Source organism: Planococcus citri, chromosome 2 (genome assembly GCF_950023065.1).
Source record: "Planococcus citri chromosome 2, ihPlaCitr1.1, whole genome shotgun sequence".
In the NCBI taxonomy this organism is placed as follows: domain Eukaryota; kingdom Metazoa; phylum Arthropoda; class Insecta; order Hemiptera; family Pseudococcidae; genus Planococcus; species Planococcus citri.
In genome coordinates, this window is record NC_088678.1 from 28813378 (window position 1) to 28841171 (window position 27794).

The following is a 27794-nucleotide window of genomic DNA, read 5'->3' on the forward strand; positions in this document are numbered from 1 at the left end:
AAATTGAACACCTGCTTAATTCCACATGCTCTGGAATTCCAAACACACCTGTTGCCAAGAGAAACTTCCTATAACAGTATTAATTGTCCTTGTATTCTTTTCTTTAGAATCAGTGAATTCTGTTAACAGGCGCTGTTTAATTTTCTGATATGGCTCATTGTCTGATGGACTTCGGCTGTGAGAGCCACACAGGCCATTTGAAGCCTTTTAGGGCCCTCGGTGCTCAGTTCAACTCATTTTTGTGAGATAAAAAAAACAGAAACACAAACAAAAATCAGGATTGCTTCTTTTGCATTCAAGTCTCAAGCATAAGAAACCCCCATCAAGACTAAGGGACCTAGGGATCTTTTGGCGTCTCGGGGCACCTGGCAATCACCAGGTAACATCATAGGCCTGTCTGTCACTACCTGGGATGTTGAGATTTTATAAATTTAGGAAATTCAGTTCTACCTACCTGTTTCCATTTTAAAAGAATTGTAGTTCCATTGATAAAATAAGAAATTGAACGTTCAGGAATGCATTGGAGCATTTGATGGAGTTTCCAGCACAGGATTCAATTTTTCTCGAATTTCAGAGTCAAAAGTTACCTACTAGCATGCCTATTTTCACTTAGAAGCTAATTTCTTTTGGGCTATCATCTCGTACTTTTCTGTTCTCAGCAGAACGTCATCCTAAATGAAAGAAACCTATTTGAAGCATTATATTAAACTCTTTACCAAAGATCAATCGACTTTCTCTCATTCCTGAGGGTATTCGAATCGAGAAAAACAACTTATAAGTATGTATAGAGTAAGGTAAAGGCAGGGATGGGTTAGAAAAGGAGGAAGATATGCCTTCGTTCTGAACTTACTAAAGTTTTAGCAATCTAGGTTACCACACATTCGCGTAATAGAACAAGCAAAAGTGGAGACATTACCATCGTATATATATATGGAAGGCCTATATGTAGGAAAGGGGGCGCAGAAGCCTTATGCTTGTTATATTTCACGACTTATACGTTACGTATAAAATAATATTAATAATTATATTCGGCTGGCGCTTAGTTGACGGCGACGACAGCGACAGTCGAGCGCTATAAGCGAGGCAGATGAGGTTTTGCGTGGTTGGCGGGGGTTAACGCAGCCATAATATCGTCTCGTTTAAATCAATAAAGCCGGATTATAAAATACGTACAATTAATTCTCGAAAAAATACGCTAATAACTAAATAATTAAATTTTAAACATTTCTGAATTTTAATGGAGGCGGCATCGCCGGGCCCAGCCTGCTACGTCACCGTATTACGTAGTATATACGTACGTAATACGACTACACGATACCAAAGTTTTAATCTTTTAGGTGGATGAATGGGTTAAGGGTGGAAATTTATAAGGGGGCAGGATGAATGAATAAAACGGGGCAAGAGGTTCGGTGCACTGCGAGAGCTTGCGCCGCGCGGTATTCGCGTTTAATGAAGTTTGTCGTTAAAACATTTCGCCAAATATCTGCGGCGACGACGACGACGACGTCGACGACAGCGAAGAGCGACGTGGCGCGGCGCGAACGACCAAAAATCACGATTCGCTTTAATTCGGCTTATATTAAATTTTAACTATCAATACGCCGACTACGACTATACATACGGTGGTGTGGTGCCGTCTACCTTACCGAATAGGCAATCCGCGCGCATTCTGAAATAATAAAATGTAGATTAACGGCGGTTTGGCGTCATAGCATAGAGTCGACGTCGACGTCGTCGCCTCTTTCCGCAGCTGTTACTGCAGCCAATCCGTATACTCGTGCAAGGGAAAGAAAGGTCTCGAGGAGTAGTAGCATCTTGCCTCGACATTCGATCGCGTCCTAGCAGCGTTTATTATTTCTTAATTAGATGAAATTTTTTATCCTCCGGTGTCGTAGAGGGTCGTGGGAAATACCGAAGAATTGATGAAAAACAGGGACAGGGGGGAAAGGTCTGAATGAGAGATGAGAAAAAAAGAAAAGAAAAAAGAAGAGCCACGGAGAGCATCGAATTCATTTTTTATTCATAACAATACGCTTATCCAACCCCTCCCCGTCAGGCTGCTCATCCCTCTGTGCTTCAGGTATACCTATCTGTACGAAGAAAAGCTCCGGACCAACGACGACGTCACGGTCAAAGTTTATACTTACACACGTACCTATCGAAATAAAATCTGATCTATGTAAAATGGCAAGCGCTTGTCCGAAAGCTGCCTCGCCCCAGCTATCCCTGTGTAGCTTTTTTCGTCGGTATATTTACATCTATCAATGCCACCACTGAAAGATAAGCTGTCTTTTTTCACAGAGGCTAACGGAGAAACAGTGCTCGTGTGTATGCATACTCTCGCCCCTATGGTTGGATGGGGGAGTGGTAAGGAGGGTTATGGTTAGACAGGTACGTGTATACTTTATAGTGTACCGCTGGTTGCGTGGCGTGGCGCTGCTTCGTCGCTTCTGAACCGTGAGCTTGGCGGATCGTCTACGTCTCATCTTGGAGATTCTTCTTTCTCGTTACCGAAATGAAATAGCGGAATGAATTTTTACGGCGTAAATAAACGAATGAAGGAAATTTGTTAGTGAAATATTACCAACACGAACGTGGCAACGGCAACGTACCGGTACAATTGTCCGTTTGTTTGAAGACGACGATGGGAGAGGGTTTTAGGCGAATTTCCATCCGTGGTTGATGGTGGTTCTTGTCGCAGTGAAGTGGAAATGGAGAAGTGTTCAGATGCAGTTGAGACTTATCGTAAACATATCGAATACAGGGGTGGCAACACTGGCAACCTGAATTTTTTCTCGTGTGTTGCGTAAAAATGTCACTCCAAAATTACTGTGATATAATATCCCTCCCCCCCCCCCCCCTTAAACCGGCAATAAACCAATACTTAATTTGAACGAAAAAAAAAAAGATTTCTTACTACGAGTAAAAAAGTTTAACTTCTGGTTGTATCTTCGGAATTCTAATTCATTCATTGAGGATCTCAGACCTAGTACGTATTAACACAATACTTGACTAGCAGTTTAGGTATTCTTGAAAAGAAAAAGTAGTTGCGCAAAAATGATTTTTTTTTCAAAATGAAAATTTTTTAATTGAGAAAATTTTTTTAGAATGTCCAAAATTATTTCAATGATTTATTGCTCTCTTTATTTTTGTGTCAGTTTGACAGTTTATCATTAACCTTAGTTTTTGAGCAAAACAGTTCTTTGATTCTTTTCAAAAAATTAACATTATTGTATTCTAAACGTTTTTTTCTGCATTTAACCTTACCTATTTTTATTTCATTTTATTCAGAATAGGTGCCTGTGCCTACCTAATTTATGGATTCATACTTTAAAAATTGAATCTTTGATTCGTGTGGATTATTTGTACCCAAGTGAATATTGCAGCGAAAAATGTAAGTAGATACTTATAATGAATTATGGTTTTTATATCTTTGGAAAGAGGAAACAATATTGAAATTTTTGGACTCACAAAAATCGGAGTTTATAATTCAGTTTTCGAATCAATTTCAATCAAACGTTACGAAACACTGAAAATTAAAGCTGAAAATAAAAGAAAGAAAATGAGCTTTTATAACCGCAAAACTGGTCGAAATCTGATTTTTTTTCATGTTAAAAAATAGGAAATTTTAAATTCTCCATAAATCATGAAGAAACAACAATTTCTGGAGAAAGTATCCTGTTCAGTGTTTCTTCACCGCGCCACCAGGTATCAGCCACTTTGAATATCATTGTCAATTCAGCCTACGCAGCTTAGTCTGTATCTAGGACTTCACATTGTGCTCCCCAAATTAGTTTAGAATCGAAAAATACTTAGATTACTTACTGCATTTGCATAGTAGACTATTGCGATATCATCTGCGAGCTGAACGCCTGCATAGGGAACTGTCACTTTTAGCGGGTTCAATTTGGATAGACCTACATCATTAATGTAAGCAGGTAGTTGTGCAAAAATGATTTTTTTTTTCAAAATGAAAAATTTTTAATTGAGATATTTTTTTTAGAATGTCCAAAATTATTTCACTGATTTATTGCACTCTTTATTTTTATGTCAGTTTGACAGTTTATCATTAACTTTAGTTTTTAAGCAAACAAGTTCTTTGCTTCTTTTCAAAAAATTCTATTCTAAACGTTTCTTCCCGCATATATTTTTATTTTATTTTATTCAGAATAGTTACCTACCTAATTTATGTTTTAAAAATTGATTCTTTGATTCGTGTGGATATGGTTTTTATATCGTTGGAAAGAGGAAACAATTTTGCAAGTTTTAGACTCACAAAAATCAGATGAGTTTATAATTCAGTTTTTGAATCAAATATTAATTCAATGTTGCGAAACGCCGAAAATTAAAGCTGAAAATAAAAGAAAGAAATGAGCTTTTATAACCTCAAAACTGATCAAAATCGAATTTTGTTATGTTAAAGAATAGGAAATTTTAAATTCTCCACGAGCCATAAAGAATATTTAATTTTCCAAAACACTCCTGTTTTCTAGTAAAAATTCAAAAACAACAATTTCCCGAGAAAGTATCCTGTTTCCAGTGTTTCTTCGCCGCGCCATCAGATATCAGCCACTTTGAATATTATTGCCAATTCAGCCTGCGCAGCTTAGTCTGCAGGACTTCACATTGTGCTCCTCAAATTAGATTGTTTAGAATCGAAAAATACTCAGATTACTTACTGCATTTGCATAGTAGACTATTGCGATACTAGCGGGATCGGCATTTGTGGAGAACTTACAATTAGCGATTCAATCTGAATACACATTAATGTAGTGCATAGATCAAGTAGAGCAACGATCCAAGCGAACTTCCCACACTTCCTTGCATTTTTTAAAATCACAACTTTTTCGACGTAAATTCAAGAACTATAGGTAGATAAGCTGTTGAAAAACACGATTCCTTCGACGACGTGTATGAATAGTCACTCTAACAGAAATAATTTATTTAAAAAAAAAAAACAAAAAACTCAAATACTTCGCAGACGTTGGGATTGTACTTGAATTTTTCTCAAAAAAAAATTTTAGTAACCAAAAAAGCTGGCAAAAGTAACGAGAAAAAAGCGTCAGCCACTTTGACGAATATCATTGCCAATTCAGCCTACGCAACTTAGTCTGCAGGACTCCACGTTGTGCTCCCCAAATTGGTTTAGAATCGAAAAATGCTTAGATTACTTACAGCATTTGCATAATAGACTACCTATATAACTATGAAGATGAATGTGTAAAAGAATAAAAAAAAACATGAAAAAATATTGTATTCCGGAAACATAATAAAAAATGGTTAAACTAGGTACTGAAAAAAATAGCAAAATTGAAGGATTAGGGGGGGAGAGTCCACTGAAATTTTAGAATGAGAAACATATTAAAATCAAAGGTAAAGAGCATGGAGGGGTGCTTGTAATCGAAATTTTGGAAAATAGTTGGAAAAACTCCTCCAAAAATATTAGAGTAAAAAGTACTACAATTTCAGAAAAAACATCGTAAAAATTGAAAGAAAACTTACCAAAATTCACGATAAAATTGGGGAAACTTCGTGGATACAGGATACGATATTTACGTATGCTTAAAGGAAAACGGTGGCGGGGAATGTTGCCCTAATAACAGGCTCTCCTTTCTGCCGCGGTATCTCAAGTGTTACTGGAAATTATTTTTCTTCTTTTTGCAGCATTTGTGTACAAGATAATTTCATTTTACATTTTTAAAATAAGATTATTAGGACATGCTTGTAAATTGCGAGAGTACTTACATTTACGGTTTTACTTTCAAAACTCAAAAGTTCTGTATACCTAATAAAAAAATTTCTGACGAACAATTTGAAATTTGAAGTAAGTAGATGAAATAGAATCAGAACATTTCTACGTGTCATCAACGACCAATAAGATTCCGGAAGACTCTAGGGAAGATTTATTCACCCAGTGAAAAACGGGGTGACAAAGGTGACAATTATCACCCTTCCTCGAAAATTTCTGAACGGGAGAATTTCAAGTGTCATTACTTTAGGTGATTCAGTAGCTTCTGAACGGCTCGGTGAGAAAATTTTACCCCGTGAAACGTTCTTGAACGCGCCCATGTTAAAGGAATATGACCACTTTCATTTTTTGCACGGCTGATGACAAAATGACCATAAAATTACCTACATTATAACTTGATCGAATTTGCTTTTATTTAAGTCGCATCTTTCATAATTATTCAACGACTAGCAAATACGTATGTAACATGGGTGATTACGTGTTGGCTACTAGAGATGCAACAGAATATCGTCTCGATAGCAGAAATAAAAACAAACAAAACTAAAGCAAAATTCCTATTGAAATCAGCGTAGATTCTTTCACCTGATCAATACATCAGCTCGTCGATGAATGTGAACTATTGAGTAACCTTTTTGTGGGCATCTGGACTGCATTGATCGTAAGTTCGATTTTTTTTAAAAATTTATGTATTTCAAATCAAAAATGAGTTGAGAAGACCGTTAAATTCGGTCTTTTTCTAAATAATGTGCCCAAGCGCTCTTCAACTCTTATCTTGCATGTTCATTTGAATTTTAGCCATTCTTTAAAAAAGGTGATGAAATACCTAATTGGGCGAAACAAATGTCCTGGATTTTTACGAAAATTTGTAAAGAAGTAAGTAGGTCTACATGCGTTGAGAGGGAGACAACCTAAAAAATGTTGAGCACCATAGCCTTATAAGGGACTGAACAAAAGAGTCTTGAAAAATTGAAATTTGAGTTCCTAAACCGTCCTGACTCGTTGATTTTAAAATTCGTTGCCACTTGAAGTCCTCTATACGAAGCACTAAATAAGAGGGTTGTGAATAGCGAAAAACATGATTCATTATAAACTTTGTAGCACTTAAATATGTACTAACTTACCTACTTATTAAAGTTCTCGGCAGGCAAAAATACTCGCATTGACGCATGCAATTGAACCGCTTTTCACGATCATTTCAGTCAAACTGCCCAAATTCACCTTTTTTTGAACGAATTTCTTCCAACATCTAGGCTAGGACCTACGTAACTATCATTCCTACTGAAATATGAATGAAAAAATATAAATTTTGAACATTCGATCAAAATGACCGCGAAAAGTGTTTATTGTGGTATATTTTAATCCACTAAACGTGAATCCAGCACCAATTTGTGGTGAAAGGTATTCTTAGGGCTAGTTGCACCATCATGGTTTAAACTCAGTTTAACGTTAAACTCGGTTTAAATGCGAATAAAAACTGTTGGCTATTTTTTAGCATACCAAAATTTGTATTAATACATCACTTAAACTTGGTTTAACTTGATTCGAGTTTGTTCACAGAATTGTGCAACTATACCCTAATAATCTTCAAGTGCCTGGTACAGGACTGAAAATGGTATCAAATGTTGAAATCGACTGTCTATGGGCCACAGGATCAGGGAGGTTCAGAAACTAAAATTACAACTTTTCATAGGGGAGACAGTCGTCACTAGTTCTGCACAGGTTACATTGTTCAAAAATGGCATAGAACATGTTTTTTTTTTTTTTTTTTTTTTTCAAAAATCACCTCAATATGAGCATCTTTGGTTCGTCTTTGGTACGGCTGTGGAGGTAAAAGTTTTTCTGGGTAGTCTCCCATTTAAAGTACATAAGTAAACTTCCTCACCAACTTTCGTCAAAATCTAGGATACGTAGATATGCTTTTTCCCCCACTCCACCTTATTGTAAATGCATCTGAAAATATTCCAATTTTTGAGTATTAATTTAGGAGGTACAGCAATTTTTGACAGTTGAGTCAAAATTGACCTTTTTTGAGATCCTTGAAAATCTGAAGCAAATCTTCAGATTTGTAGGGATGTAGAATTGTAGACAATGTATTTATCGTTATCTTGGATCAATATGTGACGGAGTTGAATGGCTCTTTCTCATCGTTTATTTTGGTATAAAAATCTTCGTCGTTTAGAGGAATTGAAAATGCAAAACAAAAACACCCACCAATCCTGATGTACTTACTTAGTTACATTGCTATTGTTTATGTGCAAAAGAAGAAGAAAATTATTGAAGACTGGAAATCAAAATACTGCGAAATATCATTGAAATCTAGTTAAAAACACAAAAAAAATTAACTGAAATAAAAAGAATAGTGATGTAAATTTGGATTTCTCATAGAATTATAGCTCAATCGTTGTCTTGAGGAAGTTCTCCCAAAAAACCAAGAAAAAAGCAACCCTTCATAACAATAAACAAAAAAAAAAAATTACCTACTTTCTTCACCGCGATTTTTCGCAGATAAATCTAAGAGGTCTTAGCTGATATCTAATGATTAGAGAAAGTTTTAATATTTAAAACCTTGATCTTTTTTTTTTTTTTGAATTTTTCGTATAGGAAAATATGTTTTTAATATAATAAAATTAATTAATAATATTATGATAATTAAATTTAAATAGATTATTAAATGAAAAAAATTAAAAATTACTATTTATGTTTAACCGGCCATAGGTGGTAGTATGGCAGGCATAGGCGTGTTTGGTACCAACGTGTAGATCTCGCCGAGGCGAACACGGTGAGCTACCTGTAAGACCCTCTATCTAATCATGGGAGGGAGCTACGGGCGTCTAAAGTGTACTAAATGAGCAAAAAATGAAAAATTGTCAAAATGAAAAATTCGACTTGGGGAGCTTGTAGAGCAATCTTTTAGCTAAAAATTGCAATTTTTGGCATTGGCCTACCTTCATTTTTGAAGGATTTATGCAACTTTGAAGTTTGGGAACTGATAAATTTCAGAAAAATTTCGAAATAAAAAATTCCTCAAATTTTACAAAAATTGATCTGTTTTCAAACTTCAAAGTTGCATAAATTCTTTAAAAATGAAGGTAGGCCAATGCCAAAAATTGAAATTTTTAGCTAAAAGAATGCTCTACAAGCTTCCCAGGTTGAATTTCTCATTTTGACCATTTTTCATTTTTTGCTCATTTGGTACACTTTAGACGCCTGTAGATTCCTCCCATGATTAGATAGAGGGTCTTACAGGTAGCTCACCGTGTTCGCCTCGGCGAGATCTACACGTTGGTACCACACCGGTATTATTATTATTAGATATTCATTTATAACGATTTGCATTAGTATGCTCGTATTTCAACTTTTTCTAAAATGCTGCTGCTTCCGCAACGCTATTCGATTTTCCATCAACGATCTTGACCGTTCTACTTCTTCAGATAGGTAATGCTCCAGTTCTAGCCCTAAAAAAAAAAAATGGAATACTTACTACTTACTTACATTGTCTTGTTCAAAAAAGTTTTCTTTCGGCGGAAGACCGGAATATGTAGAAACAGCTGTTTTCAACATTGTCAAAAACAAGTTCAATGTGAATTCTAACCTCATACAGTATTATTCTGAGCAGAATACCTTGACCATTCTTTTCGAATCGAGTATTCCTTCATCTATCTAACGTAGGTAGAGGTACCCAAGTTGCAGGATAATTCGGCCCAAACAGCATCAACGCGTCGTACTTCCTTCTTTATTTTTATTCCGAATTGTATTCACGTTTTATTTTTTCTCCACTGCGTACTTTCGGTTTTACTTTTGATTTGGCGCGGTATAAACCTTCGCATTTATATTACTCGAGGTCTCCAGAAAAAAAAGGAGACCGTTTCGTAAGCTCGGCGCTTTTTCTCATTTCTCCCTTCCGCGTTCCTTATCCCACATCAACCGACGATTTTACGAGAGTAGAGAGAGCCCAGCACCAAAAAATATAAAAATAAAAAAGAAAGCAAATATCAGGTTTTGTTGGTTTTCGTTCTCCTTTCTGTGTGGATTCTTTGTCTCGTAAAGCCTGTTGTTATTTATTTTTTGCAGCTTATATTTTCAAACGGATTTCGTCAAATTCCGGTATACACTACGAAGTACGAAGTACCTACGAACGCGATACTACGTACGTTGGTAGGTACTGTGTGAGTTATAGTATGAAGTTGCTTGTATGGCGAAAGATTTCGCGACTGGGGATCAAAAATACACCGAAAAAGGTGTGGGTAGTGTGTATGAAAAAAAAACTGGAGTTGAAAGAGCATAGTGGTATAAATCACATTAATAAGGTTATGGTATCGTTTTTCTAAATACTGGCAAAAGTTTGACAATATATTTGGGTATGTAAGATGTAAAATAGGGATCATCGTTGCGAGGACTCGACTTGGGCGAGTATTTCCATCGAAGTTCGTCGCCTTTTGAATGCGATTATACGGCAACCTTGACTGAACTGTTGTTAGTAGGGTTAGCTATAGAATTGCAGATTTGAAAGGGTAAGGTATTCGTCGGTATCTTGGGATGGAATTTTATACTCTTGCTGTATATTGAAGATGGAAAAATTCTGTTGAATTTAGAAAAGGTATCGGCGTTTTCAGACCTGCTTTTGCAGACAATAAAGAATTCGCGAAGGGTCAAATAACTTGGCTATATGAGATACCTATGGCATTTTTTTGTTCCATCTTCTTAGAATGCTTGGTTAGGCTTCGATGGATTCGATGAAATCTGATCTGACAGCAGGGTTTAACAGACCCTGTTGTTTGACTTTTAAAAAAAATCTATCTTATTATAGAGGATCGACTATCCGTTTCATTTGGTTCAGAATGGAAGAAAATTTGGATTTGTGATGAACCAAATTAGAACTTTTAGTGCTCGAACGTTACCTTTGTTTTCAATGCACTCATTCCAACTGTTTTTTTTAATTACTTTTTTTTGCCATCTCAGTAATTATTCGCTTCTCAAGCAGAATGGATTCGTTGTTTAGCTTGCATCATGTATCCTTCTAGAAACTGATGATCACGCCCCAGCCGTTGTGAGCAAAGATGATCATTAAAAAAAAATCAACTAAAATTTAATTTTGTTTAGAATGTTCTGAAAGAAAAAATATCACTTACAATATTGAAAGTACTTTCAAAAATATCTGACAAATCGGCTACAATTGTCCAATGTCCATATTACTTACCTAGCGATTTTCAACCTCTAAAATCGTTTTAAATTTCGGAGTTGGAAAAAACTATGTCGCTAAAAGAGGATTTTTGAAATACATAAGACATACTTAATTTGGCGAAAAATAAAAATATTTTGGCTTTAAAGCACCAGATGTAGCATAGAATTCTCATCCATTCTGGCAAAAAATAAGTATTTTATCATTTAATTAGATGTTGGAAAATAAAGAAGAAGATGGATCGAAGAATTGTGAAAAATATAATCAAAAATACAAATTCATCTGCGAGTTTAGTTTGTCATTTCGTTTACGTTAAGTATGGGTTTCGTGTTTTTTACCACTATTTCTCTCTATGTCCATCGTCGTATTCTAACATCTAATTAAATGATAAAATACTTATTTTTTGCCAAAATGGAAGAAAATTCTATGCTACATCTCGTGCTTCAAAACAAAAATGTTTTTATTATTAGTTACTCTCTTAACAAAGCTCACAATTTCACCAAATTTTACGTCATATTTCGACTCGATTTCCGATAAGATTTTGTGACTTGATTTTCATTTTTTGATCAGAGGCATTTCTTTTACCAAGTTTTTATTTTGGCTCAATTTATGAACTGCCAGACAACCTTTTACGTACTGTCGTTATTACAATTTTTTTTTCGTATTAATTCTTTAAAAATATTGTCAAGAAAGTGCTTTTGTTTAATGTATTTTGATTATGTTGTTGAATTAAATTTGAAAAAAATTTACAATTTATATGAATTTGTTTTGTTGGAAATGAAGGATTTGAGCATTTTCAAAACTTTCATTTTCCAACCTGATTTTTCTTTGAAAGCACAACTTTTTGTGATTTGGTCAATTGGGCAGGGTACTCTATTACACTCATTAGAGCGATTTGTTTCCCCATCATGGGAACCTAGAGAACCTCCTAAGAGATATTCTTACCCTGTGCAATTCTGTAAAAAAAAATTGCATTCGTGTCAACAATGTTTTTGTGACAACCGATGGAGAAAATGGAGTAAGTACTTTTGGCTAGCTGAAAAATCTTTGTTTGGCACAATTTTATGTTCGAAAATGTTTCTCAAATTATTCGTTACGGAAATTGGTGAGAGAGGCGGGGATGGATTGGGAAGATGAAGTTGAGAATTGGGTTTCTTGTTGGATGTAAGACTCATCTCAGGACTGACGAATGTTTACAATTTACCACATACAATACATTTCCACTTTGAGGTGTGGTGGAGTATGTGTGAAGCTACCAGTACCCTATTATGAGAATACGCTAGTCTGCTTATAATACGAGTAGCCGAAGGAAAATTAATAATCATATCTACCAAAATAAATTTCTAACGTTGAAAATTTGTTTCACGCAATGGACGAGAAAATTCGAACAAAATTTTTAATTCAATTAAGTAATTAACAGAAATCGAATTACGGAAATACGAGTACTTACCTTAATATGTAATTTAAAAAATAAATCATGGAAATAGGAATTCGTGAATTTCTCTATATTTTAGCATGTGGAAATGAAAAATGAACTGAACTGTGCAGGAAAACTATTCCACATGAATATCAAAATCAAACTGCTACAAACCCTTAACTAAATTCTTTCTTGAATTCGGCCCTCCCTCCTCCATAAAAAGAGGGGAGACATTTCAGCCAATGAGAATTCGGAAAATGATCGTTTGCGCTTCTGATTGATATTACCAGTTTTGTCAGTATAGAAGGGATTCCTAAAATAGCACTAAAATGTCAAACACCTGATTATTTTGTTCATTATAAGTTTGTAGATACATTGACAGTGTGTTATTCAAAAAGTTATCAACCAATCCAGGGTACTTGAATGAATATACAGATTGACTCAATTGCATTTACCCCTACCCGGGCTAATTGCAAAATTCAATCTCTCTTTTTTAGAAAATGCCTTTTTGCATTTTTTGCAAAATATTCGTCTTTCTTATATGTACGAGTATGTAACTTTAACAACACGAGAAAATGAAAAATGAAGACCAAAATCCGATTAACAACAGAAATGGGTAACAAAATTTAATTGATATTATACTCTTATAGTCCTGTTGAGATAACCACCTCATTTTAAGAATTCGATGTCACGACATGATCAAGAGAAGAGCAATGTAGGTTAGGGTGAACTGCTCAGGTAAAAATCCAGCAGATTTTGGTCAAATTCAGCAGAAACCTTCAATTTGAGCTGAAAGTCACTCAGAAAACATTTAAGCCCCCAAAGTGCTCTTAAAGGGGAGAAATGAGCTCTCAGAGAAAGGAAATTTTCTTTAAAAAACTCCTTTCTTTACTCCTGTCGCTACCCTAGCTGTTTTGGGAGAAATGGTCCGGTTTATGAAAGTATATTAAATTCTGCTTCGATCTATACTATTTCCGACATAATCTAAGACCACTTTCAGGGTTCTACTCAGCTGTTGAAATTTTCAAACCGCTTATTTAGAGAACAAATTTTCAAAACACGAATTTATCCAAAAATAAGCGATTTGTAAATTTTCAACTGCTCGGTGTCAGTTACAGAAACTGACGATCACGCCCCAGCCGTTATGAGCAAAGATGATCATTTAAAAAAATCAACTACATTATAATAAAATTCAATTTTGTTTACTCTCTAAATTTGAAACAGTGAAATTTCACTGCTTAGCAGTCACGACATTTTGGCTTCTTAAAAGCAGTAGTTTTTTACTGCAAAACAGTAAAAAATTTACTGAATTGATCAGTAAAAATGACTTTTACTGACCAATTCAGTAGATTTTTCTTTGTTTTGCAGTAAAAAACTACTGCTTTTAAGAAGCCAAAATGTCGTGACTGCTAAGCAGTGAAATTTCACTGTTTCAAATTTAGAGAGTAGAATGTTCTGGAAGAAAAAAAATCACTTACATACAATATTGAAAGAACTTTCAAAAACATTGACACAGCTAGGATTAGTGTTACCGATTTTCAATCTCTCAAATCTTTTTGAATTTCGGAGTCGGAATAAAATTGGTCATAACAAAATTTGTTCATATTCAGACGAACTATTCATTCCTACGATTATTCTTTTTTTTTGCTATTTTTTGACATTAAAATTCTTTCAAGGCCCCCTTCAATTTGCAAAATGGGCAAAAAGTCAATACGTGATTTTGTTTAGTTTTCGATGTTCTATCCATTCCCAAGGACCAAGGTCAAAAATGAATTTTGACTGCTCATTTCGAAAAACCCAATTTGTCTTTTCAATTTAGAGATAGGCAACACCTTTACATAACAATTTTTTTGGTGGTACTACCATACACAGTTGTATCCAAATCTGAAGTATCACTGACCACTCACTGTACAAGTGGACACCCTGTATACAAAAATGTGAAATATCGTGTGATATGTACATCGATTCTTATGTTTTCGAGATCGCTGAATACTTGTAATATTTACTTGCTTTTTCGATTTCACCTCTCCAGCGTCTTTCTGCGCAGCAATTTTGTTCTAATCGTTATGTTCGTATTTTCTTTTATTTTGGTCATCTCTTATTACAGTGATATGAAGGCATAAATTCCTTCCGCAATCTTAGGTTAGCTTATAGGTATCATTTTATATTCTTACCCTGTGCAATTCCGTAAAAAAGTTGCCCTCGCGTCAACAAAGTGTCTGTGACAACCGCAATGGAGGAAATGGAGTACTTAGCTTGCTGAAAAATCGTTGTTTGGCACAATTTTCTATTCAAAAATGTTTCTCAATCATCTTTACGAAAATTGACGAGAAGTGCGGGGATGGATTGGCAAGATGAAGTCGAAAATTGGGCTTCTTGTTGGATTTAAGGTTCATTTTAGGGCATGCTGAATGTTTACAATTTACCACTTACAATGAATTTTCAGTATGAGGTGTCGTATAGGATGTGTGAAGCTACCCAGTACCCAATTATGAGAATACGTGAGTCTGCTTATAATAGCCGAAGAAAAATTAAAAATCATACCTACCAAAATAATTTTCTAACGTTGAAAATAAGTTTACGGTAGGCTATTAATACTAAAAGCAGCGCAATTGGCGGATTATCAAAATGAAAAAATCGGCAAAAAATTGAATTCGATTAACTGTAGAGAAAGTTCCTCCCTAAATCGAATATTTCTCGATCGATACATCGACATAATAATATCGACAATCTATCGTTAAAGATATTGTATCGATAAAATGTCGAGATATCAATCGAGAAATATTCGATTTAGGGAGGAACTTTCTCTACAGTTGATCGAATTCGATTTTTTGCATATTTTTTATTTCAATAATCTGTCGATTATTTCACATCGAAGTGTCAATTATTTCTCATTAGGTACATATCAATTAGGAGTATAAATTAAAAATTTAAATTTAATCAAAAATATCTAATCATTTCAAAGATGTTCTCTGTTTGAGCTTCTTACAAGAGGTACAGATGGAAATTCTGTACCTACTAATTCAAAAAGCAGTGAAATCTTTTTATAGAAAAAGGTGTAAATACAGGTATCTAAGAGTACTGAACTTATTCATTTTTATGACGACAATATGTCGATGTTGTTGCAAGTTTAACTTACACTCGAAATCGAAAAGAAAACGTAAGTTTTTTGGTACAGATTTTCTGTCGATATTTTTAAAAGCTCACTTTCGATATAACAGATAAAAAATCGCGAACTTTTCGATGAAGATTTTTGAAATAATAAGTCGAAAAAGCATCTAGCCTACCTAATACGAAATCATAAGTTTTTCGACACAGATTTTCCGTCGATATTTTTGAAAGCTCGCTTTCGATATAATAGACAGAAAATCGCAAACGTTTTGATGAAGGTTTTAAATAGATCAAGTCGAAAATTCCTCTGATATGAAATCGAAATTAAATCGTAAGTTTTGCGACACAGATTTTCCGTCGATTATTTTTCAAAGCCCACTTTCGATACAGTAGATAAAAAATCGCGAACTTTTTGATGAAGATTTTCAACCGATGGTCAAGTAGAAAATTCACCTGATATAAAATCAAAATGAAATTGACTTCGATAAATCTTCTATTATACTGTTCGTCGATAATACTACAAATAGAAATCGATGTATTATTAAAAGGTAATACCTATGTAGAAAACAATAAATTTTAGATTGTTTAACGAATATTGAATTTTGTTCATTTTGCATAAAATGCAGAATATCTGTTAAAAATAGCTATACTTAAACTAATAATTTATTTTCAATAAATTTTTCTGTAGGGTCGACAGATTGTGCTACTTGGGAGAATTGACGAGAAAATTCGAATGCAAATTTTAATTAAATTAATTAACAAAAATCAAATTACAAAAATGCGAGTACTTACCTACTATGTAATTTGAAAAGTAAATGAATTCATAAAAGGGGGCCGATTTCTTTTTGTATTTGGAAATGAAAAATGAACTGAACTGTGCAGGAAAACCACTCTGCATGAATATCTAAACCAAAATGCTAGGTATGTACAAACCCTCATCTTAATTTTTTTACTTGAATTTGAACCCCTCCCCTCCCCTCCCCTCCCCTCCCAATAAAAAAGAGGGAAAACATTTCAGTCAATGAGAATTCCGCAAATGATCGTTTGCGCTTCTGATATTGTTATTACCAGAAATGCAAAAAATTGAAAAAAAATACATCGTTTGCGCTTTTCCCTAAAACTTTGTCAGTATAGCAGGGATTCCTAAAATAGCATTAAAATGTCAAACACCTGAATATTTTGTTCATTATAAGTTCACTTTGACAGTGCATTATTCAAAAAGTAACCACCAACCAATCTGTATAAAATTTTCGGAGCACTTATTTTGGAGTATTTGGTACAACATAATCAAAAGGAGACTAGGTACTCCACAATTTTTCAAATTGAAATACGAGTCGACTCAATTTTCTTCAATTTCTTATTTTGCATTTACTTCTGCCTGGGCTAATTGCAAAATTTAAGGTTACTTTTTTAGGAAATTGCTTTTTTGCATTTTTTGCAAAATATTCGCGTCTTTCTTGAAGCTTTAACAACACGAGGAAAAAAAATGAAAATCCGATTAAAAACATGGGTAAATAGGTTACAAAATTTAATTGATATTAAGTATATAGTTCGTTTGAGATAACTAACACATAATTTTCTGATTAAAAGTATGCGTATCTCGTAATTCAATTTCACAATCAGTTTCAAGAGAAGAGCAATGTAATCGTAGGTTAGGGCGGATTGTCCAAAAAAAATTTCCCCAGATTTTGACCAAATTTGACAGAAACTTTCACTTTGAGTTGAAAGTCAGTCAGAAAACGTTTGAGCCCTCGAAGTGCTCTTAGATGGGAGAAATGGACTCTCAGGGAAAGGAAATTTCCTAAAACATCGTGTTTTTTCACTCCTGTCGGTACCCAAGCTGTTTTGGGAGAAATGGACAAGTCTCAAATGAAAGTAGGTATTTGAAATTCTGCTTCGATCTATGCAATTGCAGTCAAAATCCAAGACCACTTTTAGGGTTCTACTCGGCAGTTGAAAATTTTCAAACCGATTATTTTTAGATAAATTCGAGTTTTGAAAATTTTTTCTTAGCGAACATTTCGTATTAGGTAAGTAATTTAGAGGAAATATTGAATACTCATGACACTTTTTCGACCTTTTGAAATTATCAATAATGACTAAAAAATTGGAACTATTGCGTTCCAAAATATTTACAAGGTTTCAGTAATGATAGATTTCGATACCACGGCTTGATCATTGCGAAATATTGGAGAAGAACAAATTTTCAAAACACGAATTAATCCAAAAATAAGCGGTTTGTAAATTTTCAACTGCTGAGTAGAATCCTATAAGTCCGAAAACAGGTTGGGTAGCGACAGGAAAAAATGCTCACTCTTTAAGAGCACATTTTTCTCTTCTAGGGGCACTTCTCTAGCTAAAATGTTTTCTGAGTAACTTTCGACTTGAAATAAAGGTTTCTGTTGAATTTGGTCAAAATCTGCTGACTTTTTTTTGGGACGATCTGCCGTAATGCTGGTGTGTATTTACGAGATACAGCGGAAGGCAAGTACAAAATAAACACCTACATACCTTACCTACGTTCCAATAGTTATTTGAGTACATAATTATTGAAAAATATTGCATACTATACATATAGCATCTATCTATACCTACATATATTCTATTTTTATTTATACGTATTAATAGCAAGGTGGTTTTTTTGTGATCGTTCGTTTGGAAGAACCGCCGAACCGATTTTGTTCGACGATGTCTCAAAAAAAAGCTTTTGACCCGTAGATGTGCAGGTTTTGGTCAAAAGTTCAAAAAGTTTTGAAAAAAGCTTTCAAAAGCTTCAAAAAGCTTAAAAATTGATACTGTATAAACAAGCGTGACCATGTATACGCGAAAGTACGTATGGTCCATCTAGAAAGAGCTTGCCAAAAAATACTTTTTGACCACATTTCTTAAGTTTTATAAAAAGCTTAAAGCTCGAAAAAGTTGAAAAAGCTTCGTACATGACATAAACAATTAGAATTCTTCAATACCCCATAAACATTTTAAATTACGTAAGAGGTCTACCTAGAAAGTGCTTGCCAAAAAATACTTTTTGGCCATATTCGTAAAGTTTTGAAAAAAGCTTAAAGCTTAAAAAAGCTCAAATGTCAAATTTTCCTTATATTATTGTGTAATATGTCGATTGATATGTTTTCGAGGTCGTAGAGTTCTAATTTGGAGTCATTTTTTTGGTGAGGTTGTGGGGTGAGTCATGGAGGAGCTTAAAGCTTTAAAAAGTTCAAAAAGCGTCAAACTTCATAAGAACAATTAAAATTCTCCAGTGTCCAATGAATATTTTAAGTATGTATAGTATCCTTAAAAAGAGCTCCCCAAAAAATACTTTTTGACCATATTCGCAAAATTTTGAAGGAAGCTTAAAGCTGAAAAAAGTTCAAAAAGCTTCAGATATGATGTAAAAATTAGAATACTCCAGTGCCCAATGAATATTTTAAAGTATGTATAGTCCACCTATATCGAGCTTGCCAAAAAATACTTTTTGACCATATTCGTGAAATTTTGAAGAAAGCTTAAAGCTGAAAATTTTTTAGAGCGCTTCAGATATGACATAAAAAATTAGTATTCTCCAGTACCGAACCAATATTTAGAGTACTCATAGTCTACTTAGAAAAAGCTTGCCATAAAATACATTTTGACACATTCGCAGTTTTGAAGAAAGCTTAAATGAAATCCTAAAGCGTAAAAAACATGAAAAAGCTTCATACAATCAGTATTCTCTTATACTCAATGATATTTTAATTTGAAAATAGCTTTTAAACTGTAGTTGTGATGGTTTTTATCAAAAGTTGAAAAGTTTCTGAAGGGAGCTTTAAAAAGTTTTTAAAAAACTCAAAACAGAAAAACAACAGTGTTGATGTACACATGAAAAAGTGCTATTTTTAGCACGTTGGGTATCAAAATTAATCCTCTAACCATGGTTTCATTTTTTTGAGTTCTGGAGTGGTTATACCTATCTAGCATCTCACTTTTTCATCAACTTATGCAAGTTTCAGACTATTTGGGAAAATCTCTACTGTTGTATGTAGGAGTTTAGATTTTTCAACTGAGGGGTTGAATATTTAGAGTTACTCATAGTCTACTTAGAAAAAGCTTGCCATAAAATACATTTTGACACATTCGCAGTTTTGAAGAAAGCTTAAAAAAGTTCCCGGTCAAAGTTAAGTGAAAGTTTGAAATTTTCAGTCATACGGTATTAGATCCAATCCGATGTGTTAGTTTTATTTCAACTGTAGGAAAAAAACGAGTCTTTTTGGAATTTTTCAGCAACTTCTGCTAAAAAAGTGATAAGTAGGTAGCCTGATTCGCAATTTTGCCTAAAACATTTGAAATTTTTGCCAACTTTTTGAAAAATGAAACCATGACTTTTCAGGCAATTGTTATAAGAAAGATGATACTTTTTCTCAATTTTTGTAGAAAAGTAGGACATTATTTTAATAAATGATAAAGCGATGACAGAGTGATGGTTTTTAGGATATTTTAGAGAACAATTTACGCTTTGGGTTATTTTTGATGAAAAAGTAAGAATTATTGGAATTTTTGCTTTGAAACAATTTTTTTTCTGTCAATTATTAAAACAGCCATATAACCTTTCACAATTTCCGGCAAAAAGCAACAATAACAATGTTAACAAAAAGCAAGACTTTTTGGGAATTATAGGCGAAAAAAGATACTTTCAAAATTTTCAAAATGAACAATTTACATCGAGAAGAGGAGCGCAGTATGCGCGAAAAACGGGTTATCTAGTAAATTTTTTATCTTTAAGGATTCATTTTTTTGCTTCGGTGTGTTTGCTATTTACTTAATTCTGCAGAAGGAACAGCTGCTTCAGCATTCGGAAAACGTGTACCAACAAGTTAGTTTGGGAACCCCTGCTTTTGAAAAGCGCAAATGATTTACAAAAAGTGTAAACAGTTGATAGTCGAAAATTCTAGATGATTTACACATAAATGATACATATCAGAGTGAACTGCGAGCAGTGGACCACCTGTTGTTACACAATTGACACAGGCAATGGGACCAAAAAAACATGGTCAATCCGGACATAACTTCCAGCACCCATTAACGTTCGTTTTCATAACTCTACCTCTACTTATCTCCGAAATCACTGCTGTACTTGTCTTTTTGTTTTTTAGTTAATGATGTGCCTTGTACGCACACTAAAAATGAAGAAGAAAACCTCAAGTGACGAGGTTCGAATGCTCATATATAATTTTGAAATCAACTAATTCGCCATTTTGATGTTTTTTGTTTCAGGTGAGTACGATTTTTCTCTCTGAGAGTTGTAGCCTACCAAACAGTCTACGTATATGAAGTTGTACGTGAGTCATATTTGTTAATGTTAATTGTGGAAAAATTTCGCATCCAGTTGTATTAATTTTAGCGTTTTTTAGCATTGGATTTTAAAAAATCAACTTGAATTATTGTCTTCAATGTGTTGTGGTGTTCATTGAAATTTGAACATGTTTTTTATGGCCACCTTTGAACATACCTATTCTTGATTTCAAGTTTCTCTCTTCAGAAAAAAATTCTCCCATTGGAAAATTTTCAAAAATTTTCCTTCCAAAGGAATTCGTCTATTGAAGACCATTGATGTCATAAATTGCCTCTTCTCTCGTGTAAGTACTTATCTACGATCGTACAGCCAAAATATATAACTCACCCCCTTCCTGCAGCTATTTATCTTCAATGAGAATTCCAAATTTGGTGACGATGGCGAGATGATAAATTCGCATTAAAATACGAGACGAAAAAGAAACAAAAAAACCCCTCGTAAAAGAATGAACGCTACAGTTGACGTAATATTTTACGTTTATCTTACATTACGTGGATATCTTTAACGAGAGACAACAAGGCTTTTCAGTAAAAAGAGTACACAGAAACAAAGGGTACAGGATGCGGGGACACGATGCTCGTTACGTATTAAGACGACGACGAGAAAACACGACCGAAAGAAAGGCAGAAAAAACAAGGCGCACGTTTAAAAAGTCGTTAGTTACGCAGACGGATTTAAAATTTTTATTTTATTTTTACCAAAAAAAAAAAGAAAAAAGAAAAACGAAATCGCAACCAACAAAAGAATAAAAATAACGTTTTCAATTCATAGCCTCGGTTCAGGTTGCCTGCCCCTTTATTCTCGAATCTCGATGTTTGGCTGTACGCTGCCAGTGCCCCCTCACCGACGCTCCCCTTTGCCCGATGGCGATACCGTCGTCATCCCTCCAAGCAGTACACTATTATTTAAGGAAACGTTGGTCGGTCGGTCTCAGTCGGTCTACGGTGTGGTGGTTTTTGTGAAAAATAAATAAAAAAATACACCAAGTACAATGAAAAATATTTTGAAAAGAAACTTGTGTTTGTGTTACGAGGTGTTTTTTTTCACCATCTCGATCCCGAAGCGCATGCGTTACTCGGAATAGATCAGCGGGTAGGAGAGGTGCGTCGGTCTATTCGTCAGCTTTTACGTACTCGTACATCGACGATGTGGATATATTTCGCTAAAACAGTTCGTCTTACCTTCAGTTACAACCTGTGAATCGTCGAGACCGATTCTTCGAACGGTTTTATCGTCGCGAACCATGTTTTCGTCGTAAAATCACGAATACGTACGCGAAAAAAAGGTTCGTTTTTTCGGTTCTTTTTTTTTTCTCTTTCGGAGTGAAAAGTTGTAATTTTTAAGAGAATTTTTACGATTAGTTTGGTGATGTTTTTTGGTACGTGATGATCATGATGGAGTAGTCTTCGATCGATGTAACGATTTGATCGAGTTCATAGCTGGAAATTTTTTATCAATGACAGGTAGTGAATTTTTAATTTTTCGAGCATTTTTTCATATTTTTGAAAGAGTGTACAACGCAACAAGGTTTGTTTTCGTGGTTTTAGGGAATTTTTTAAGGTACATTTTAATCAAATTTTTTCAGCTAGAAATCTCATTTTGAGATTTTTTTCCTATTTTGAGGAAAAAAATTGAAAAATTTTCCATTTTGGAAAATTTTCATATTTATATCAATATACCTACTCGAATATTTGAATTGATTTTTTCCCATACATTTTTGGGACATTTCTCGTGAATTGATACGTGAAAAAGGCGAGTTAACGTGAAAGTGAATTTTTAACCACCTCCGACCAGTGTAAAAATATCCGAACACGAGTCGGATTTGTAGGAAATTAAATGGCTAACTTGTCGAAGTAAAGGGGAATTTTCGCATTTTGTACTGTGGTCGAGAGTCGAGACTACTACATAAGGTCGGTGTGCCGCAAAAGGTCCTAGGTCGAGAGAGGCCGATTTAACGGCGTGGTTTCTTGTGTACGATATTCTCGTCGTGTAATTTTACAATCTCGTCCCGAACAAGCTACCAAGAGCGACCTTTTAATACACGCGAATTAAAGAGCCGAGACGATCCGGGGAGAAGGCGAATCGGGTCCGAAACGTTAATGAAAAGTGGTATTTGTAGGCGAGATAGCGTTTGTTAAAGTATTCATAAATTTACGTTCCCACGAGTTTAGTGGGAAAGCTGCGATTTATGTGCGCCAGATTCGCGGTATGGATCTTTAAATTGCTTCGTCTCGGCAATTTACATTTCTCTTAGTTCGTACGTATGGTGGTGGTGTTTTCGGAAACCATATACGAGCTTATATACCTTGGTATATACCTATCTTTGATCTAACACTAAATCCCTCTTATACAACTAAGATACCACGTGTTAAGAACAGAATCACCGAGATAGAGAAAAAATTCGTTTTGCTCTAAAGGATTTTTTATTTTTATCGTCTTCGAGGCGAAGCAAAGAGAAAGAGAAAAAAATATCTTTAAAAAGCTTTTCCTATCGTCAAAATGTGGGTTTTTCCTGCCTCCTCTTGAGACGACGACGGCGACAACAACACCAACGTCGTTAGGGCAAGACTCGTCTTTGTATGTCTGAAACAATCACGTTAAATGTCAACTCGCAGCCTCATCGTCGTGACTGAATTCGCAGACATATAAACAAACACACACGTACCATTTTCAAGAAGCGAACTAACATAACGGTGGCAATTGTCATGTTTATAATCCGGCCTTCAGTCGTATCAAAATTTCACCGTCAACCTTTGCAAAAGGCAAAAGCGAAAACGACGTTATTTTTTATTTTCATTTTTTTTTCTCAACGTAGCTATCACTAAAGATGAGTATCTAGTCTCTCTCGTATATACGATGAGATGTGAGTTATCCGGACGTCAATCGAGTCAGAGGAGTAAAAGTACTCCAGATGATTTCCTCGAAGGTGTATTCTGAGCACGAGTCTTTGAACTTTTGCTTCTCTGCGTCAGTGCGTTGACGTGTATAGGTATCGTATTTTCGCAATGAGACAGGTATGGGGAAGAAACCCCTTGAGCTTTGTTTCATGTCGAATATAAGATATGCCAAAATCGGCTAAGTTTCTGCTCGAATATACCCGGTTTTCAAAACAATATTGAAATCTGTATCGTTGAGATGATCTCGGAGTGTATTAAGGTTTTTTTTTGTTTCGGCTGATAAGTCATTTTTTTCGTGTATTTATTCTCGCCATGGTGAGGAGTTTTTTCCTCAGGTACAGATTTATGGTGTTTTGGAAATGAATTTGATGTTCGAGGATACGATTATAAGTTTATTTATTTATTTTTTTTTTCGTATTTTTCATATTAGTGTATTTCGTCGAACCAACTCGTGCATATATTAACTTGAGAAAATATGCTCGATTTTTTTGATAGAAATTTCGTGAGATCATTTTAATTTCAAATGAAGAACGATGTAAAATTCCAATAAGTACATATCATTTTTTCGTAATCATGATCTAATAACTCTTAAAAATTGTGCTGATTCATTTGGATGGTCATTACTCATTATTTTCGTAAAATACGATTAGATTGTAAGTATTTGGAATTTTTCCACGTTGACATGGAAACTTCTCAAGGTGTCTCTCCTGATTGGAACAGAGTCGCAATTTTTGGAAATATCAAGGTCTGAAATCTCCTTTACCAAAATTAAAGCTGCCCAAATTGATTTTGAGGGAATTTTTGACAATTTAAAATTGTCCATTTCCAAAGTAAAGTGTTACGTTGAAAAAATACGTGCTTATTCAGAAAAAATGGTGAGAATAAATCCCAAATCTAATATCAGCTCTCTGGAAGCGAATTTCACCATTCCCGACCATTCTGGAGCCTCCAGTGCGATTTTCAATTTCTTCAGATTTTTTGAATAACTTCAGAAACTGCGGAAATTGATTTTGAGGTGGCTAAAAATCGACTTGCTACTTACTCTCAACTTGATTACCAAATTCGCGTAGTCATTTCGGTCGATTTCAAAAAAAAAAGATTAGGAAAAAATTCAAGAAATCAGAATTTGGTGCCAAGCCTTCTGTAGAAATTTAAAAATTCTGCAGAAACCGAAAATCACACTAGAGACTTCAGAATGACTCGAAAAATGAAATTTGTTTATTTTAAAACAAAAGGCATAAAAACGAGATTTTTAAGAATATACTTACAAATTGCAAGGAGTCTTTTTTCGAGGAAAAGTTTTTGAAAATTTGTATTTAGAGAGGCATAATAACGATGTTTTTTTTCTACGTGAGGACGAGAAGTTCATTTTTTGGCTTTTAAAATTTTAGAATTTGAATGATGTTTTTTTGAAGAAATGGCTTGTAGATGGCTGATTTGTTTCCATAGGAGTTTCTTCTTTGTTCTCATTGAGCTTTGCAGGAAGTTAATTTTGAAGATGATTTGAATTGGTTGGATCTACAACTTCTTTCACCTCAGTAATAGTTACACGTTGATTTTTGACTCAATTAGTTGGTTGCCGGTGGGTGATTTCAATATCCTTGGCAGGAGGTTCCTTGCTAATTTCGCATGATTGTGAGGTATGTCAAGATTGGTGACAGATGAAACATTTGACTACAGCATCATTGTAGAATACCCTGTATTCATCTTCATTATGTTTAATGAGCTCGGAGGAAGGTAATTTGATTGCATCTTCAGCAAGAATGTGCATAAATCGGCGTTCTGATAAGATATCTGTAAGATCCTCCTCTTGTGACAGTCTCAAAAACTTCATTTTTTTGGAAGGAGTGATTCCATGTGAAATTATTAGATATGATAATTTTTTTGTCATTTCTTTCTTGCCTATATACCATCTGGCTTGATGGGCTTACGATTAATTTCAATTTCACCACCATTTGAGAGAAAATTTTCTGCAATTTCTTTACTTCTAACATGCATACGTACACAATTGTTTGATATCTTTGCACAGTGAAGAATGCTATTACCTATTACTCTGATCATTTTTCTGGCATAGTACTGGATTGGGATTCCATCAATGAATGGGAAAATAATCGCTTGGTCAGCAGTTGGGAAGGTGTCGTTTTTTAAAGCTGAAGAGTATGATATCTGGTCTGTACTCAGTATCAGTTGTCTTGAATAAACCCTTATCAGATGAACTAGCTCAGCTAAGCTGAGACTGGCCTGGTTTTGAAGTTTTGAAAATAAATCACACCTGTCAACATGAAAGTATTAAGAGATAACAAACAGGTAGGAGAATGTAAAAGGCACCGAGGTAGGGATTCGGGCTGGGCATCTGCTGGGATCGCTTGTGTTGCACCAATGGACTTTGATTTTTATCAGGACGAAAAAAAGTGATAGAGAATGTTTTGATATACGAGTTCAGTTGAATTTGAGTGTGTTTGTTAATCGTTTTTCTCCGTCTGAACACATCGATCCACACAAAAGTTTCTTCAATACAAATCATTTTGAAAAACTTTGAACTTTATGTATGTCAAGTATCAATTAATATCATGTTTTCGTCCTCATCAGATTCTGAGTCCAAACAGCGACACTAGCGCTACCCAGCCCGAATACCTACTTTTAACAACACGAGCAACAGACAACCATATTTTAGAACACGTTGGTAACAGAACTGGACTGGAAATTGATTTTGAAAAATAAAACAGAACAAAGTTATCAGCTGAAGTACTTATTTATATAAAATGATTAGGTACCTACTACATAAAATAAATAAATAAATTTACTTACTTACTTTGAAAATGAGGTAATTACGTCAACTAAATTTGCCAACGATCTGTCTGAACTTTGAAAGCTGCGCTTCTCTACACGAAAACATTTCTAGTTTAACAGCCCCCCCCCGGTGGGTTGATTTTTATATACTTATTCAATCAAAATTAATGAACCAGAACAGTTTATAATGAAAATGTAAGCACTATTACCATTTTAAAGCAAAATTTGAAGCAGGATACTTGTTTTTTTGAATCCAAATATCCATCAAGTTCTCGATTCCTCTAATAATACTTACTTACTCTTCAAATTCTTACTTGAAGTAGCTGATTATCACTGCTGGGATATGCAAAATCCATTGCACCTGTAAATCGATCCAACAATCTTTGGCGTTAGTATTTTGTTAAAATGATGAGCAGCTGCTGTGATGCCTGTGATTGGTAAATTGAGAGAATTCTGCCATTCTAGACGCATTACCTATGTACTGCCAAATAATTTGAAATATTTTTAATTTACAAATAATAGTACATTACATGCAGCGACTTACATTCATCCGGGCCATTTGTGGGCTCCATTTCGATTGTTATGCTGATTTGTCTGGTGTGACTCAAATTTATTTCTCGCAGGCATAACAAACAAATGAAGCAAGTATGGTGTTAATTTTTTACATTTATAGTTTTGGTTTGAGTTATTTTTCAATTTTTACTTTTCAAGTTTTCATTTTTTTTCGTTTTTTTAAAGTTGTAAATCTCCTTTGAATTTACCTCATTTGAAAAAAAAAATTGTAAATCCGAAAGCTGAAAACTAAAGCCAAAAACCAAGAATTTTTGCAAGCTGGAAGCTAGCTGTGAGAAAAATACGAATTTGAAAAGCTGAAAGCTGAAGCTAAAGTTTTATCTTTTATTGGCTTTCCATTCCTGGAAAGTCGATCAACAATGTTTTCCTTTTTTTTGGCCATATAAAGGGGTTTATGTGAAATTTTTGTTGAGCAAGATTTAAAGATATTGAAATTGACTACCGATTGGTATAAATTTTAGGGATGAAAAGCCGAAAGATAAAACTTTTGGCTTTAGATTTTAGCTTCAAAAAAATATAGGTATGAAACTTGAGCATTATAGCTTTAGACTTTTCAAATTCGTGAAGTTTTCCAACGGCTAGCTAGCTTCCGAAAATCCTTGGCTTTCGGCTTTTAGCTTTCAGCTTGGCTTCCATATTTTCATTTTTTTTTTTTTTTTTTAATGAAGTGAATCGAGAGGGAGCTTACAACCACAACAAAAAAAGTGAAAAAACTGAAAAAAAGATAACTTAAAAAGTAAAAATTGAAAAAT

The 27794-nt window shown here is 34.4% G+C and overlaps 1 protein-coding gene across 6 annotated transcripts in view; it reads left to right on the plus strand.

Annotated features, from left to right (window-relative positions):
- Positions 1-27794, plus strand: part of LOC135835348 (eye-specific diacylglycerol kinase-like) — a 700104-nt gene that overhangs the window by 364434 nt on the left and 307876 nt on the right. For 3 of the 6 annotated variants that reach the window (XM_065349556.1, XM_065349558.1, XM_065349559.1), the window contains exon 1: positions 21949-22245. The exons of 2 other annotated variants lie outside the window; for them this stretch is intronic. The gene's annotated coding sequence lies outside the window, so the exon portion shown is untranslated. Of the gene's footprint in view, positions 1-21947; positions 22246-27794 lie in introns of those variants that run through there. One more of the 6 variants, XM_065349557.1, reaches the window with a different exon arrangement.